We start from the raw sequence: 14,380 nt of genomic DNA, 5'->3' as shown, positions 1-14,380 counted from the left end.
ATAGGATATTTGCTGTCTTTAATAACAGTATAATAGAAGTTTTATAAATATTTACACAGATGAAAGTACGAAGATTAGAACAAATCAACAAAACAGCAAAAGTAAATATATGTTAGTGAAACTATTTATGTGCGACAAAGAACTGTTGATTGTTTGTCAATAGTTTAGCAATAAGATTTAAATATGACAAAATTCAGGTATATAGTGTATCATCACAAGGATTCCAATTTATATTTTATAAAATCATCAATTCAGTTTTACCTTTCATATAACATATACGTAGTGTTTTACCCTGATACATGTGTATTAATAATTTACCGTCAATATTACAAAAGGAGTGGACTCGGAGCAGCTGATTGAATACGAAACATACATGTAGCAACTTTTGAAAAATTATAAATTATAATACCTCTTTAACAACAAAAACACCAAACAGCAACAAATATGCAAAAGAACTCGTAAAAACAGGTTTAATTCTCTCTGTTAAGTTTACCCAGCAGTACATGAACAATACGCGTCCGTTACAGCGGAGTCTGAGAGATCAACAGTAAGCCGGTGAGGTGTTTCCCCCTTCCTCATGCTTCGGAAGCATCTTGCGCTAATAATTACAGTGTTATCTTTGTTTTTGTTAATAGTTACGTTGTGAATGTACCCTTCTTGAAAATAAATTAAACCTTTTGATAGACTTTTCTCAGAAAAGGCGTGATTAAACGACGCTATTGTGAAGTTGTCAGGGACGAGTTCTAAATCACCCGCCATGTTGTTTACAAAGTTTGTCGGAGTATAGAGTCACGTGATTTTGGTTGCCATCGGTGGGCGGGGCGTGGAAGCGTGAATGGCCAAAAGGAAAAAAAAAACCAACTTTTTTCTTCTTTAAGCAACCAAGCATTTGGGTGGTCTGTGATTTTTTGGAATTTAGAACCATTTTAACAAGAGCTTGGACTCTGGGTAGTTGTGTCAAACAGCAATGTGACGTAGGCCTGTCTATTTCATCGCTGGCCACTCAGCCAAGGCTCTGTGAAATCAACAAGATTTATCTGGCTTTTGAGCTAAGACTACGCAATCTGTGTATATTTCACTTGAAACCAGCGTCATTTAAACTTGTTTTGACACAAGAAATAGATAGTCACGTCCTATCGAAAGTCCAAGGTCTTGTTAAAATGGTTCTAATTTATTCTTTCGATATGTGTGTTGCCCCATCTTAGGGCAATCAAAATACACAACTGAAAAGGATTTTTAATGTCAAATGACAAAGCTATAAATCTCTAAAAGTTCTACAAAGACTACTTGGAGAAATCGATGGGATTTTCCCCATAGATGACTGCCATGGGACATAACTTTTGTAAAGCGTGCATGGATTGGTCTATATCACATGCATTCATTTCCGAAATGGTGACTCATTCGGGATATAAAGGTGGCGACATTGCAGAAAAATACATAACCCGCGTTATTTATTAGGTATTCTTTGTCACTGAACTTCTTTTCACTGAACTTCTTTATATGAAACAATTTAATGAATGAACAATTTTGTTTTTCCATAAAGACAGGTAAGACACGGCCTATGGCGTTGTTTGATGCTTTTCTAGAAAGACAGGTAAGACACAGCGGCGAGCCAATGGCATTATGACTGAATAGTAGAAACAAACAACTGTGATATCTCACCTACACAATTCGTGAAGGATAATGCCAAAACTAGTACTGTACATAATGAATATAGTCAAGAGAAATTAATCAAATTATGTTCCTTCTTTCTAAATGACGAAAAAGAGGAGGCCTCATTAAAAGCATACAATCAAAACCATTCTTAAAGTCAGGTTAAAATATTCTGACTCTGAATACTGAATACAGGAAAATATTCGCCCCTGTTCTATTTTTGCCAATTTTGTCCTTCTTTCGTCCTAATGTTGTAAGTGGGCGAAGTTTAGACTGGATGAATTACAATTTCTCATCATCTCTCTATAAACAAAACTGTGTCTAAGCGAATTCAATACGAGACAGGACTGTTTGTATGTGTAGAAGGGCGAAAATAACAATGTTAAAAAATAACCCTGTATACAGTACGGGTACCTGTAAAGTGCGAAACGAAATAGAAATGAAACGAAACCTACCGAAACGAAACAAATCAAAACGAAATCAAAACGAAACCTACCAAAACGAAACGATACAAAACGAAATCGAGCAAAATGAAATGATTGCGCCCATGAGAAAAGGGTGCTTATGACATTTTTTTGCACGCGGATATTTCGAAATTGTTTCAGGCGATTGTTCATGGACTCGTATTTGTTGTTGGTCCTCCGTGCTGCATCGCTCTTTGTTTTCTAGGTATCGCCGGACGTTGTCTTTTGCGTATTTGGTACAAAGTAGAGGAACTAGATGATGGAAAGCATGTTGGATGGCTTTTTTTTTTTTATTGCTTTTACCCACCTTTAGTCCGGAAGGAAATCCCAGCCTTGAATTTAGATAACTTAAGAATTTGTAACACGAATCGGTTTTCCATTTATTATTTTCCTGTTATTGTATGTATGTGTGGTTGTTATGAAGCATGGTCCAATGTTGAATGTTCTATCAATGCCAATGACACTGCCTTTAGGGCCAATACCGTTTGTCTTCAAATCCTCTAGCTGTTCATTCGAAGAACAATAACACTTGATGGTATATTTGGTGTTATTATTACCTCCCTATTCCCTAATATTATTTTTCCCCTTTTGGCACATTGTAAGGGGACTTCATCGGCGATATTGGTAAGTTTGAAATTGTCCAGTCTCTTTTGGAACCTCTGTACACTTTGTTATTTGTTTTGCATTTGGTGCATTTACGGAATCGTTCATCATTTGATCGCTGGTTTTTATTGGAATTTGGTGATAAAATGTCTTTGTAATTGTAGCAGCGGTTTAGCTTGCAGTCTTTTGTCGAGGAGGCGGTGAAACAGGAAAACAACACAGTTAGATCGAACGTAGGTGATGGCAACGAATACGGAGATGATGGTGTTGATGTAGGCACATGTGTCATTATTTTTGTTACCTTGGATTGTTTAGTCTTTTATCGAGGAGGCGATTTGTCATATATATTGTATATTAATATTCATATTGATTATTGTAGGGCTGATCCCATATATATTATAGTCCTGGGGTCAGGCTGATAAATGAGAATAAACCACATCCGGACTTGTTTTTCCTCATTAAAACACCGGCTACACCTATATATTTACATTTTCCAGTGTCTTTGCCTGTGATAACACTACGTATCGATTTTGTACTATATAACCCATAATACAAATGACGCCAAATTGAGGCGCCAGCGGGGTTTGTTTATTTATATTTAAATATTTAATCGTACGATGGCTAAACATTATATAAATATAAGTAATAAGGAATCATTCTTTGAATATTATGAGGTGATAATTTCGGTCGGGGCATGATCAAATCTATCATAAAGCCCTTCGGGCTTTATTGGATTTGATCACGCCCCGACCAAAATTATCACTTCATAATACTCAAAGAATGATTCCTTATTCCTTATATAACTGCATGCTTTACCAATAGAAGTATAAATACGTCCTTCCCTCTGGACTGCCGCGTCCAAACTGACACTGCACGGACTAGCAGGTTTAAGGTACTTCACTACACCAAGACTTATACTTTTTAAGACACTACATCACAAGATGGCGATTTAAATGTTTTGTTAAATCGATTCAGTTGTATATCGTCATAGCTCAGTGGTTAAAGTATCAGGCTTGTGAACCGCAGATCATGAGTTCGAATCCGTTTGGGCTTTTGTTTATGTTTACTAAATGAAATTTTTGAAAATATCATTTTTTATCCAAAATTGCACATTTTTTCGCCTATTTGACATATATACTTCTTATCCATCATGCTTTCTATCATAATCAAGTAATTTTCTGCTGATTTGAGAAAATATTTCAAGTTGTAGTGAGGCACCTTAAGGCCCAGTGAACTGAGGTTCAGTAAGGGTATTTACAAATAAGTAGAAATAAAACACTAAGGGGCTCATCACGGGCTATGCGATGTTTAATTATAATACAAAACTAAATGCAAAATATACTGTGATGAATTTTAATGTGACAGTAATATACACATGGTCGTAATAGCAGTGTCACTGATGGGATTCTCGAGTGACGTCTTCAAGTTAACTTTTGGAAGGGCAGTTTTACAAAAGAACTTGCGACAAAGTCGTAAATATTTTCAGTCTCATGAAATGCTCTTTGACTTACAAAATTTATATAAAACCATTAATTTACCCTTATTTTGATTTCTGTAATTATATTGAACAGTCATTAAATTCAAACATTTGTTGGTTTTTGATTAATAAGCATTCATTAATTTTGTCGTAAGTCGTAAGTTCCATTGTAAAACGCAGCCCTGGTCTTGGGTACCATTAACGCATGGATTATACTATTTCCATAGGCACGTTGATTATGTTGGATAGTGCAAGTATGGTCCAAACACATGAATATTGTCTTGGCCAGGCACACTTTATATGTTGGCGAGAGACACCCGTAACTAGCCTGTCCTTGTGCAGCTGGATGTTTTTTGTTCAGAAACATCTCCATGCACGATTTATACTGAAGCCCTGTGGACAAGAAGGGAAAGAATTGGTCTCCAACCAACAGCGTTGAAACGGAATTAAAAAGGCAATCATCGTCCCCAGTTGGCTTGATGGTTCCTTGGTCATGTTGAAAGTGACAATGTTGTAGATTATTGTGGATTGGGGTGTTTTGTACACATGGCGGTCTTTGCCTTGTAGAAAGGTCGCCTCACATTTAGACTCACGCTTCGACTTAAGGGGTTGTGCGGCCATCTTGTACATTTGAGGATAAGAATGTAAACATATCTTAAACTGGCTTCTTTCTGCCCAAAACTGTTGCCAAAAGATATATAAGCAATAAATATGAGATTCTACATGTTGTTGTGTACGCAAATTATGCATACAAGAACAGGACAGTGCCTTTTTAATCTCTTATAACAGTTGTCGAACTGCACAGCTACACACTTATTTAGAAGATTTAAAAATCTCGAAAAAATATGAAGGGGGTCCATTGGTGTCCTCTTTACAACCAGAAAAACTCTTTAAAGGCCCGATATAAAGGGCGTAAAGAGGCCAATATTTACACATATTCCAATGTGAAAGTGGATTTTTCATGGTAGGGGATATTTTAGGGGCCATATTTCAGTCCCCTCTCGATTGATTTTCCTGCAGTTTGGATATGTTGTTGGACTAGTGTCATGTCATCCCATAAATATGCTGTATTTGAATTGATTTGAGCCGATGATATTTTTTATATTATTTATGTTGTATAAAGGAATGAGGGGAAAATAATTGTGATCTGTGTCCTATCAAAAAGAACTTCGTTTTCGAGACATGGAATACCGATGTTATAAACTGATTACTGCCTCCCCCAATTTTGCAATTTATATTTTCCTTTCCATAAGGATGATTTATGCTAAATTACGCTGAATTAGACTCCATTGTTCCCAAGAAGAAGATTCTTCACTATTAATTAACACCGGCCTTTTCATTTCTATATTCACCTCTCGATAGGGATGGTTTGTGCCAAATTCGGTTGAAATTGGCCAAGTAGTTTTAAAGAAGAAGTTCAAAATGTGAAAAGTTTACAGACGGACGACGGACAAGATGAAATCAGAAAAACTCACTTCAGCTTTCAACTCAGGTGAGATAATAATACCGTTCTTTTTTCTTTCACTTCTTTAAACAGAGAAATGTAAAATAAACCATCTGTGACTACTTCAAGCCAAGTCGGTAAGAAATCCAAAACATAGGTAATCACAGATTACAAAGCGCACCGAGACGCGGCATCACCTTTATGAGACCACCTTTATCATATTATATGAAAATCAAACCAACATATGATATGACTTTGTATCATGTTATAAATTATTGTATTTGATCACATAATACAATATCAAAAAATAATATATAATACAATATTGTATTGTAAGATACAATAGCATATAATCACATTATACATTCCAATATTGTAACATATCATACTATATTGTATAATATAGTATGATATTGTATCATATCATAAAATATAGTTTGATACTAATAGAATCATTCATTATTACGAGTGTGGGATAGTGAAATTCCACCGAGGGGACAAGATTCACTGTCTAGGACGAGGCTTTGCCGAGTCCTAGACCGTGAATCTTGGCCCCGAGGTGGAATTTCACTATCCCACACGAGTTTATAATGAATGATTATTTTTCTCGCATTATATTAGCTTAAAAAATGATGTTTGACAACTTTCTGTTGTGACGTTCAAAATATTACTTTCGGTTTATCCCTCCGCGTGCTTCAAATAGTGCAAGTTAAATGAAAGCATACGACAGTTTTTTTTCAATTAAAATATGAAAAATTGTAATTAATTATGCAACACAATTACCTAATGGATAATCTCAATGCACTGTTTTGCATTTCCCTACAGCAGACAACGTTTGTTTACGTTTTAAAACGGCGTAGTAATACACAGTGTAAGACAGAAAAATCTCACACTGCTGTCTCACACCGGACAAACCGATCTCACACCGGTGATAATGCGAGAAAAAATTGTGTTATATCATTGATACAATATCATGTGATATATATATATATATATATATATATATATATATATATATATATATATATATATATATATATATATATATATATATATATATATATATATATAAACACAATATCATATTATGAAATATTGTATCATATGATACAACATTTTATATTACAATATCATATAATACAATTTCATGAGATATAAACATATATTATATAAACCAATATCAAATTATACAATATCGTATCATATGATATGATATCATATTTTATACAATATCGTATCATATGATACAATAGTATATATTACAATATTATATGAAACAATATCATGTGATATCATGTGATAAAATAATATGTAATACAATTTTATATTATACAATATTGTATCATAATGTATAATACATTTTCATATCATATCATGTAACTTTTTACAATTTAATATATGATATAATATTGTATCATATAAAACAATAGTGTATCATATCATACCAAACTCTATCATAGGAATCATGTTATATCATTTAACAACAAACACATCTTTCAAGCAGGTTTGAGTGAGGTAGGAGATTTTTTTTAGCATCCTTGATAATGGAGATCAGGCTCTGCATCTGAAGGTACCTCTGCATTTGATGTATATCATAGTTAAATCAACTATGCAAGTTTGAAATAGTACTATTTATATAATAGTGTTGTGTTGTGCATGTACTGCACAACACAACACTATTGTTATTATCATGCCGACTGTTGAATATACTGACGTACTTTGCTATAAGTAGCTGTGCCGTTCGAGTGTTGACAAGTCCCTAAAAATAATCACCGGAAAAGCAAGCGTTTGTTTTGTTTTTTTTCAAATTAATCAATTAATTTGATTGTTTATTTAATCAACAAGTAGTTGTACAATAAAACGTCAACAAAGGTTTATGTTCTTTTCAAGAAATGAGAGACGTTTGGCTTTACCGAGAAAACTCGAAATGTTTAGCAGACGAAATCTCATTGAATTTTTTTCTTGTACATTCTTTATCAAGCGTCATTTAAAAAAGCGTTTTTGTGATTCTCATGTAGAATTTCTTTGAAAAATGTTCAATCATTTAATATGTTCTACGGTGTGACCGTTGGGGCGAGCGCAGAAGGAGCCACACATTTGTCATCATTGTTAAATGCAACCCGTGGACTTAACCAAACCAAAAAACTTTGGCTTTGTCTCGAAAACTTATTTATTAATTACAAAATGACGTGCCTACACGTAGATCTAATAACGATTAGACTTTTCTTTTTTTAAATTTTTTTGTCACCTACCTAACGTATGCATTGATTGGATAAATATGCAATAAATTTAGCATGAACTTGCATGTGTATTTACTGAGCAAAAAAAAATCATCAAAACAAAACTAATCAGCCAAAGAGTCACCGTTAATAGCGAGCGCAGTATCCTACTGAGTACTTCCTACACGTTACATTCAGTAGCCTACAGATGCTTGATCCACCTCTAAATGTATCGCGGGAATATAAAACGCGAGATCACTGTGACGTCATACTTAACGTTTTGCCCTCGACAGTTTTCGTAAATTGTCGGACAAATTCGGGGAAGGAAATGACGTCATAGGTACAGTTTTTTACGTAAGCATATGTGTTGTTTACTTTAATGTTTTTAAAAGGATTTTTTATTGTTAAATGAAAATGATGTATGCGATTTACAGGTAAGAATTTTCCTTAGAAACGCTTCCTGTTCCGCCATGTTGCTATGCAGCGCAAAGGATCACTGGGATAGTAGAACGTTTTCACGTGGCCTCATAAAAATTTCTTTGAACAATGTGCAGATTTCAACTCGAATTTCCTCCGTTCGTACACGTTGTCTATGGAGCTCGCTACGCGAGCGGCGCTTCGCGCCGCCTCGCTGCGCTCGCTAATATTTATTCATTTGATGAGATATCGGCGCTTCTGATTGGTCGAAAAATTTCTTTGATACCTGCATCAATAAAATTTTTTGCCGGATCTACTTTTCTCAACTGTTTTGATCTAACACTATTTATAGAACGGGTATTTCCAAGATAAACACTGTCAACAAAATGTAAAGTTGTGTCTGTTTTATTGTCAGCAAAGAAAATGCAATCTTGTGAATATAAAAACTTGAAAGTTTAACCTTCAAAAATGAACGAAACACATTATTTGATTCACGAAATAGAAAATTAAGCGTCTTCTCACGATTTCGTCTGCTTAATTGAGATCAATCAACATTTACAGCGAGGCTGGCTGTTCCTTTTCCAGGAATATTATAACGAACATATAGGCCTATAAACTTTCACGGTAACACTGCACTGCTGTTCAAATTTGGTAACGATAATCATAAGTTTCAAATTTACACACGTACATGATCGGTCATCAGAAATAGAGTCGTAAAGAAAAGCTATGAGTAATGCATCAACTCCTTCGGCGCATTCCAAGCGGCAAATATGCCATTTAAGTACATCACTGGCTATCTAGTTACCACAGCGTTTACAAAAGTCGCTAATACATACTATTCTTTGTCGACATATCGGCTATTTTCGTCCACGATCGCCTTTCCTTGGATGGTTATGTCCAGTTGCATTTTCCAGCGATCTCACATGAAAACTAGTTTTAATACGAGTTTTTCTGCACAGGGAATAATATCACAAGCTATCGCATGTATTTTCCTTTCGTTTTCAATTCAGCCGGTTCAGATTTTAACTCACTATTTGTGTTTAATCCATTAAATTCAGCTCAATAGCTCTGCATCAGCTTAAGGCGCATCCATTTTGAATACTGTTGCTGTTGTTGTTTTGTATTCATACGCGCCGCTTCATTTACATTATTTACATGTTTGATCAATGACACTTCACATTTTTTTATTTGAAAATGTTTTATCAAATGATAAGAAATGAAGATAATAATTTTTCTATTGATCGACGTATCAAAGAAAAAATTGACCGGAAAACTTTTTCATCAATGCGCTACGCGCATTGATGAAGTTTTCCGGTCAATTTTTTCTTTGATACGTCGATCAATAGAAAAATTATTATCTTCATTTCTTAAATCAATCAATTTGTTGAAGTTTATAAGAAACTTTAACTTTAAAATTACCGTCAGTAATGAAGTGTTTTTGGAAAAATGAATAATTTTAATTGCTTGATGTCAGTCGTATATATCTACGTTTTATATATATAAATACCGTTGATTGCCTGACGTCATGACGTCAGGTATATCTAAGGTTTAAAAAATGCATTCTCCGAAACAGTGCAGACAATGGGACAAGCAATATCATGATATTTCACAAAAAAGATTAACCAATTTATGTTTAGGATGTCAGCATTTACATTCACAATTGATGAAAATGTTATATGGCATGTAATAACAACAGCGAGCAAGAGTTTTCAAGTAAAAGGGACGTTCACCATGCAGTGCACGTGTGTAATCCTGATTTAAAAATAGATCAGCATTCCACTATATTTAAACGGTGAAAAAGGGGGAGGGGGTCATCAAGTTGTAACATATTGTCTATAACGGTACAATGTAAGTTATAATTGGTGTTGGATTATCATAATTACAAGAGAGTCATCAGTTTGGATTAAAACAAAGATATATTTATACAGCTGGAATGTTTACAGGAGGAACTAAATCGCCGAATCAGGGTGTGACCCGATTTTCGTTCAGTTGGCGATTTCATTAATCTTGAAAAGGGGTCATAACTCGCGTGTCTTACTTAAATGTACATTACTACATTTAACAATAACTAATCAAGTGTGTGTCTTAATTCGTTAGATTTCTTCCAAAACATCCGATCCAAAGTATAATATACATGTATTTAGCTGTTACAAAACAAATGTCAAAAAATTCATCTGACCCCCATGGATCTTCTGCCAATGGATGAGTTCATTCTTTGCGTGAACGGTAATAGTAGGATTTCGCGCCATGTCTCATTCATAATTTTGCGCACCTATTAGTTGACGAGTGCGCTTGGATCATGCGAATACCCCAGAGCACGCAATGTGTTTACATCACAGGCACGTATCATCAGGGGTTGGAGTGAGGGGGGCTGCTTCCCCCTCCCCACTTTTTTGGCAGCTGGCACTTTTCTTAACTTTATATGATAAATGGAAATATCATGGATTTGCCCCCCCCCCCCCCACCTCCACTTTTGTAGGAGCATGCAATAAATAAAACTGCAAATAAGGAATTCTAATTGAATTGAAGTTACAGTTAGGTTTTTTTTCATGAATTTGAGAATTCACCCTTTTTTAATTGCTTGTCAAGATGATTTTGATGAAGCTGCCCACACACATTAAAAAACAATACGTGTTTGTATACCCTTTTATATTTCATATGGTTGGAAATTTTTTTAAAAATGCCTTTCAGTTGATTTTACATCTTAGTATAACACATATAATTTAAAAAAAAAAACCCGACTATTTACTCTCCAGCTTTCAAGCTTACATGCACTTATATGATATGTGTACTGTACATTCCTGAAAATAATTGAATTTATAAAATAACTGAATTTCAAGTGATATATATGTACATGTTCTAGATCGAAGAAAAGACTGACGTTTCGTCTTAAATTTGCACGTTCCGTTTATAAATTTATGATCACCAGCGAAAATAAAAATTTATTTCTAATAAGATAGCCTTATTGATACATGGATGCTTCCATTGAATAATTTTGTTTAGTCAGGCAAGCTTTTTGGAAAGCTAGTACTTGTTATTATCACGGCTAATTTAGCGTAGCGGTAACGCGGTCGGCTTCAAGCAGGAATGATTTTAGCGTCGTAAATTCGAATCCCGCTGTCGGCGCTTGAAAGATTTTCGTTGAAAACATTTGCCGTGCTCTATTTCGGCATAGTATGCTTACGCTATATGAATCCTTTGATACTATGCGAAAATAGATGAGTATTGAATATATAGTGACAAACTGACGGAAGGCATAATGATATTTATTACCTAATCAAAGGGATTTTGTTGTTTTATTACAAATTAAATATTTGCGTCTATTTTGAACTGCCGGTCAATAGACTGCGATCTATTAGACCGCCGGTCAATAGACAGCGATCTATTGGACCGGCAACGTATTTCAGAACGCGGGTATGTTAATGTTACATCCTTTCGATAGTTCCCAGGGAATGTATATTCCTTTACATAGACGCTGTTTTTAGTACTTGGTGAAACCAACTTCAATGTTATCAAAATGGAGTATTAAATAATCAACAGTTTTAAAGCTTTATATAAGGTAAAGGACTATTTAAAATCTAATGGGTTGAAGACTCCCCCTTCTTTGTGTTAACTAATATGAAATTGAGATATTGTAATGCATGCAACAGGTTTTGTGAATGTAAAAGAGAAAAAAAAAAATCTGAGTATATTGCATAATGACACGAAAACCACATGCAATATGCAAATAGTAATCCCCGAAAACTAAAAAATGAATTAGGTAATAAAACAATTATTTAATGCTTGAACAGTCAATAGACCAGATTTTTTTCCCTTGGTGCAGGGAACAGCTCAGTATGATCTATTGCCCTCGGCCTTTGGCCTCGGGCAATAGATCATACTGAACTGTTCCCTGCACCTCGGGAAAAATATTCTGGTCTATTGACTGCTCAAGCATTAAACAATTGTATACTATTAAACATGTGACCTGTTTTAAAATAACTAAACCTTATTCAGCATCCGAAACCTATGGCTCAGATTCAGCATTCAAGCCTGTCTGGTACATTAGTATCCATGCAAGTTTGGTCAAGTTAGGGCCAGTAGTAACTAAGATATACGAGCAGAAAAAAGAAACTGTGCATTATAAAACTTAGTATAATTTTTCACTATCTATTGTTTGTATTTATAAAATTTAAACAATCGATTATGGTAATGTTTTCGACAATATCGGATGGTAACCGTCCGGGTGCACGGACTTTTTCATGGTTAGTGAGCACCTGTTGTTTATTGAAGAATTTGTACGCACGAGTTTTACGGGCCAATACTGTTTGGAATAAGAACTGTAAAGGATTTGTTTAAACTTTTTTTGTTAAGGAAATCACTTTAGTTTCAACAAAATTTACCCCTATGTCATGCCACGACTCAACGAAAACCAACGTAATCGTGTTGTTGGGATGCTGCAAGCTGGAATGGCAAAAAATACTGTAGCAAGACACTTTGGAGTTCATTGGAACACCATCCAGTCATTATGGAGACTTTTCAACAATCTGGCAACACTCGGGATCTACCGCGCTCTGGGCGACCTCGTGTGACGTCACGTCAACAGGACAACCACATTAGACTTGTGCATCTGAGAAATCGTTTCCAGACAGCAAGTTTGACTGCCCGTAGCATTCCAGGGCTTCGACCAATTAGTCCAAGAACTGTGCGTAATCGTCTACGCAAGCAAAACATCAGACCAAGACGTCCAGCGGTGCAACCAGTACTGCTTCAACGTCATCGTATCGCCGGACTAGCGTGGTGCACACGACATCCTCGATTCAGAATACAGGACTGGGCCAATATTCTGTTCACTGATGAATCCAGATTTCATTTGGATAGCAGTGACGGCCGTTGTAGGGTGTACCGTCGCGTTGGGGAGCGTTACCAGGACGCTTGTATTGCAACGTCGACAATTTGGTGGAGGTAGCGTTATGGTGTGGAGTGGAATATCAGCACGTGGAAGGACCCCTCTACAAATTGTCAATGGAAATCTCACCGGCGTACGCTATCGAGATGAAATTATTCAGCGTCATGTGATACCCTTCATACAGAGACATCAAAATCACATCACTCTGCAGCAAGACAACGCAAGGCCACACGTTGCACGTGTAGTCAGGGACTTGTTTGTTCAACAGAATGTCGATGTCTTGCCTTGGCCAGCTGTTTCCCCCGATTTGTCGCCGATCGAGCACGTCTGGGATGAAATGGAAAGACGTTTACGCCGTTTACCAAATCAGCCAGTGACATTGGCTGATTTAGGCCAGGCTTTAACCAACATCTGGAACAACATCCCTCAAGCATTTCTGAACACTTTAGTGGCATCAATGAGGCGTCGCTGTCAAGTATGCGTGAACGCAAATGGTGGTCACACGCGTAATTAATTTTGTTTATTCAATTTCAAATAACAGCGACTTTTGAGTGTGCTGAAATTGACGTTATTCGACGTTGACATTAATGTGTTATGAGATGTTGTTACGAATACATGTGTTAAGAGTATTACAAAAGATAAAATTTGTTCATTGTAATTTTTAGATGTTTTTTCATATATTAGATAATGCACAGTTTCTTTTTTCCGCTAGTATATATGTTTTAGCATCCTTGATAATGGAGATGAGGCATTGCATCTGAAGCTACTTCTGCGATTCACTTTAATCATAGGTTAATCAACTATGCAAGTTTGAAATAGTACTATTATCTATTACTTATGTGACCTGTTCCATAATAATTAAGCCTCATCCAGCATCTGAAACCTATGGCTCAGATTCAGCATTCAAGCCTGTCTGGTGTATCAATATCATGAAACGCACCATCCATGCAAGTTTGGTGAAGATAGGACCAGTAATACTAAGGTATCATCATCAGAGGGCACCTGTTTCAAAAACTTTAACATGATCTTAAAACCTTAACCTCCTCCAGTATCCGAACCCTATGGCTCAGATTCAGCATTAAAGCTGTCTGGTGCATCAGTGTCATAATACCCACGATTGCAAGATTGGTGAAGTAGTAGGACCAGTAGTAACTCAGATATTGCTATCAAAGGGCACCTGCATCAAAATCTTTAACCTTCTCCAAAAACCATAAC

Source organism: Crassostrea angulata, unplaced genomic scaffold (genome assembly GCF_025612915.1).
Source record: "Crassostrea angulata isolate pt1a10 unplaced genomic scaffold, ASM2561291v2 HiC_scaffold_92, whole genome shotgun sequence".
In the NCBI taxonomy this organism is placed as follows: Eukaryota; Metazoa; Mollusca; class Bivalvia; order Ostreida; family Ostreidae; genus Magallana; species Magallana angulata.
The sequence above is the reverse complement of the archived record's forward strand: the minus strand, read 5'-3'. Positions refer to the sequence as shown.